This window comes from Artemia sp. Qi Xiang Cuo, chromosome 17 (genome assembly GCF_049724085.1).
Source record: "Artemia sp. Qi Xiang Cuo chromosome 17, ASM4972408v1, whole genome shotgun sequence".
Taxonomy (NCBI): Eukaryota; Metazoa; Arthropoda; class Branchiopoda; order Anostraca; family Artemiidae; genus Artemia; species Artemia sp. Qi Xiang Cuo.
Genome location: NC_142810.1, coordinates 8,101,690 through 8,107,689, shown reverse-complemented (window position 1 = coordinate 8,107,689; position 6,000 = coordinate 8,101,690).

The window sequence follows — 6,000 nt, the reverse complement described above, 5'->3', positions numbered from 1 at the left end:
ACACACACAAAAAAAAACTTACACACACACAGATAATTACACACACACACACAAAAACATACACACACAAAAAAACTTACACACAAACGCAAAAAATTACACACACACAAAAACATACACACACACAAAAAAACATACACACACAAAAAAAAACTTACACGAAAACAAAAACTTACACACACACACACACACAAAAACTTACAAACACAAAATCAAAATATGACACATAAACAAACAATAACTTACAAGAACACAAAAACATACACACACACAAAAAATTACACACACAAAAAAACTTACCCAAACACAAAAACTTACACAAACACACAAACATACACACACACAAAAACATACACACACACAAAAACAAACAAACCCAAAACAACTTACACGCACACAAAAAATTACACAAAAACATACACACACACAAAAAAAACTTACATAAACACAAACAAAAACTTACACAAAAAAAAAACTGACACAAACACAAAAAATTACACATAAAAAATTACACACACACAAACACATACACACACACACACAAAAAATTACACACACACAAAAACTTACACACACACACAAAAAATTACACACACACAAACTCTTGCACACACACAAAAAATTACACACACACAAACGCATACACACACACACACAAAAACTAGCCCACTCACACAAACTTACACACACACAATCACTTACACACACACAAAAAAATACAGACACACACGAAAAAACTTACATACACACAAAAACTTACACACACACATAAACACTTATACACACACATACACACACACACAAAACTTACACACACACACACACACAAAAAATTAAACACACACACAAAAACTTACACACACACACAAAAACTTACACACACACAAAAACTTAAACACACACATAAACTTACACACACACAAAAACTTACACACACACACAAACTAACACACATACAAACACATACACACATACACACACACAAATACTTACACACACACACAAAAACTTCATCAATCAAAAAAAATTACACACACACAAAAACATACACACACACAAAAATTAATACAAACAAACACAAACATACACACACACACACAAAAACTTACACACACCAAAAAAAACTTACACATACAAACAAAAACTTACACACACAGAAAGTTAAACACACACACAGAAACTTATACACACAAAAAAACTTACACACACGCACAAATACTTACACACACAAAAAAGCTTGCACACACACAAAAAAACTTACACACACAAAAAAAACATACACACACAATAAAACTTAAAAAAACAAACACACACACAAAATTACACAAACAAAAAACAACTTAAAAAAGCAAACAAAATTACACACACACACAAAAACTAACACACACAAAAAAACTTACACAAAACTTACACACACTTGTGTGTGTGTGTGTGTGCGTGCTGTCTCCAACCAATGAAAAATTTCAAAAATTCCTCTGGTCGAAAATAAATAAATAAAGTTGAATAATTTCGAAGTTTATAAAAAAAATAGTTTGTTTTTTATGAAAAGAAATAAAATAAATAAAGTTGAATAATTTCGAAGTTTAAAAAAAAAGTTTGTTTTTATTAAAAAAAAAAAAGTTGAATAATTTCGAAGTTAAAAAAAAATAGTTTGTTTTTATCAAAAAAAAAATTGAATTCTATCCATAAGTCCTCATCATTATTAGTATCCGAAAATGGACTTAAGTTTAAAATTTGAACGAGAGAATTGTATTTTCCATAATTTTCTTACAGGAAACTAGAGTTTATGGTCAAAAACCCTTATTAACTCAGATTCTACAGAAAAAGTTTATTTTTCGATCTAAAAAGAGACTTAAGTTTCACATTTGAACCAGAAAATTGTTTCTTACAAAAAACTAGAGTTTACGGTCAAAAACCCTTATTAGCTTAGATTTTACGGAAATAGTTTTATTTTTCGATCCATAAATGGACTTAAGTTTCACATTTGAACCAGAGAATGGACCTAAGTTTCACATTTGAACGAAAGAATTGTATTTTCCATAATTTTCTTACAGGAAATTAGAGTTTATGGTTAAAAACCCTTATTCGCTCAGATTCTACAGAAATAGTTTTATTTTTCGATCACAAAAAGGGACTTAAGATTCAAATTTGAACCAGAGAATTGTATTTTCCATTATTTTCTTACAAAAAACTAGAGTTTACGGTCAAAAACCCTTATTGGCTCAGATTTTAAAGAAAATAATTTATTTTTTCGATCCATAAATGAGCTTAAGATTCACATTTGAATCATAGAGTCGTATTTCCCATAATTTTTTTACAAAAAAAATAGAGTTTACGGTCAAAAACCCTTATTAACTCAGATTTTACAGAAATAGTTTTATTTTTCGATTCTAAAATGGCCTTAAGTTTCATATTTGAACCAGAAAATTGTATTTTCCATAATTTTATTACAAAAAACTAGAGTTTAAGGCCAAAAACCCTTCTTAGTTCAGATTTTACAGAAATAGTTTATTTTTTCAATCCAAAAATGGCCTTAAGTTTCACATTTGAACCAGAGAATTGTATTTTTCCATAATTTTATTACAAAAAAATAGAGTTTAAGGTCAAAAACCCTTATTAGCTCAGATTTTACAGAAATAGTTTATTTTTTCGATCCAAAAATGGACTGAAGTTTCACATTTGAAACAGAGAATGGACCTAAGTTTCACATTTGAACGAGAGAATTGTATTTTCCATACTTTCCTTACAGGAAACTAGAGTTTATGGTCAAAAACCCTTATTATTTCAAATTCTACAGAAATAGTTTATTTTTCGATCTAAAAAGGGACTTAAGTTTAACATTTGAACCAGAGAATTGTATATTCCATAATTTTCTTACAAAAAACTAGAGTTTACGGTCAAAAACCCACATTAGCTAAGATTTTACGGAAATAGTTTTATTTCTCGATCCAAAAATGGACTTAAGTTTCACATTTGAACCAGGGAATGGACCTAAGTTTCACATTTGAACGAGAGAATTGTATTTTCCATAATTATCTTACAAAAAACTAGAGTTTACGGTCAAAAACCCTTATTAGCTCATATTTTAAAGAAATAATTTATTTTTTCGATCCGAAAATGGACTTAAGATTCACATTTGAATCAGAGAATCGTATTTTCCATAATTTTCTTACAAAAAACTAGAGTTTACGGTCAAAAACCCTTATTAACTCAGATTTTACAGAATTAGGTTTTATTTCTCGATCCTAAAAGGGACTTAAGTTTCACATTTGAATCAGAGAATTGTATTTTCCATAATTTTCTTAAAAAAACTAGAGTTTGCGGTCAAAAACCCTTATTAACTCAGATTTTAAATAAATAGTTTTATTTTTCGATCCAAAAATGGACTTAATTTTCACATTTGAACCATAGAATTGTATTTCCCATATTTTTTTTACAAAAAATTATAGTTTATTGTCAAAAACCCTTATTATCTCAGATTTTATGGAAATATTTGTATTTTTTAATCCATAAATTGAATTTAGTTTCATATTTAAACCAGAGACTTGCATTTTCCATAATTTTCCTACCAAACAAATATAGTTCACGGTAAAAAAACCTTATTATCTCAGATTTTACAGAAATAGTTTTATTTTTCGATCCATAAATGGACTTAAGTTTCACATTTGAACCAAAGAATGGATCTAAGTTTCACATTTGATCGAGAGAATTGTATTTTCCATAGTTTTCTTACAGGAAACTAGAGTTTATATTCAAAAACCCTTATAAGCTCAGATTCTACAGAAATAGTTTATTTTTCGATCCAAAAAGGGACTTAAGTTTCACATTTGAACCAGAGAATTGTATTTTCCAAAATTTTATTACAAAAAACTAGAGTTTACGGTCAAAAACACCTTATTAGCTCAGATTTTAAATAAATAATTTATTTTTTCAATCCAAAAATGGACTTAAGATTCACATTTGAATCAGAGAATTGTATTTTCCATAATTTTCTTACAAAGAACTAGAGTTTACCGTCAAAAACCCTTATTAACTCAGATTTTACAGAAATAGTTTTATTTTTCGATCCCAAAATGGACTTAAGTTTCACATTTGAAAGCTACGATCGTAATCAATGATACTTGTTATCAGAAAAAATGTCAATTGCCAAAAAAATAAATAAAAAAATGGGGGGAGGGGTCCCAAAAAGTTGGAGGGAGGGTGGCGTCCTTCGAGTTTGGGGATAGGGGACCTATGGAGGGTTGATGTTTCTGCTGGTTAGGGTCATTGGTGCTTATGATCCTTGATGATTCCTACTCATAGACACCTTGCTACTTGATTTGCAAGGATTTCTATGGTTTGTTCTGAATTTCTTTATTAAAATTATTTTCTTGCCATCTACATCTCTCTTAATATCAACTTTTTAGTATACTATAACATTGGACCCTATTTTAAACTGACAACACTGTTCAAACGCCACTTGTGTATTATACAGAACACATCAAAGAAGTAAAGCTAGGTCAAGTCATAGGACCATTTTATCATCGTTAACCATTTTCATAGATTAATATTGTTCCAAATTTATAATAAATAAGGTATGAATTAACATGCTCTTCAGGGTTACCTTAACTGCTAATCACTTTAACCCTTTTTTCTCCATCTTCCAAGCTCCGATGTCTCTGATTGGCTCCTAAAAAACGGATGTTGGCTCAAAAAACAGTCTGGTTCAAAAACTTGGAGTTGAAACAAATTTGTGTGGGGAATCCCCGCTCATACTGTTATCTTTTTTGCAATGTTTAGGAACCGGAGGGGAATCCCCGCTCACTTGGAAAGCTACCAATGAAAGGCAAGCAAAACTTTCTCCCATCCCTCCAAAAATATTTTATTCAGAGATTTCTTGTTAAAAAATTATCCAATCACTAATTAGAATTAATCACACTCCTATTATTCAAACATTAATTAATATCGTTCATAGTGTCCAATTTGCGAATTCCTTATCCCTTTTGCAAATGTCAATCAAACAATTCCGATTGTAAAAGCGTGTTTAATCACATTGCATGGAAAGGTATCCACGAGTACATGCTCTGAAAAGGTGCCAAGGAACGTAATCTCTGTGCAATTGATATCAATAGCAATAACCAGTCTGGTAATCTGCCCTGGAAAGGTGCCAAGGAACGTAAAGGCCCCAAATAGCACAGGAAGGAACATAGTCTGCTAGAATCCATAGGTACATGCTCTGGAAAGGTGCCAAGGAACGTAAAGGCCCCAAATAGCACAGGAAGGAACATAGTTCCATAGAAGTATAAGTTAGCACTCTACTGGCATATAATACACAAGTACCAAATTCTCTTTCCCCTTGGGAAAAAAACAAAACTCAAATAAAATTTTTAAATTTGGAAAGCCTTATTTTCTACGGGGTGGGGTATTTTCCGGTGGGGGGATGTTTTCCGCAGGGGAGGGGTAATCTCTTCGGCCAGTGTTAAATACTACCATAAATTGCTATTTGTATAGGGGAACATAGCTCCAATCCCCAGGGGGACGGGAAACAAAAGCGCACTTTGGGCCACAATATATCAATTTCATAGGAGGTGTAGTGGTCTTTTGAGGCAGTCACAAGGGGATTCTTCTACATTTAATCTAACAAAAATTTTAAAATAGTATTAACAAAAGGGGTGAAACAGTCCACCTACAAAGATTTTAGGAACATTTTTAATGTTGGGATGGAAAACACAGTAGTTAAGTTTCATCTATAATCTTTAATATCCTAGAAACATAATCACTAATATCCAGTATAATATCGAAAAACATATTATAAATCCATGCAATAAAAGTCGTTCTTAGACCTGTTCTGGACTAAACACGAATTTAAGCATAATCCAGTCCGAGTGTTAAACAAATTGAGTAAGCCCTGCCGCGATTACAGAAAGAACTGCACCAATAAGGGAAACGACATGAACAAACTTATAAGCTTATTAACAAATTGAGAGGCTAAAATTCGAAGAGTGGGCCGTGGCAGATACA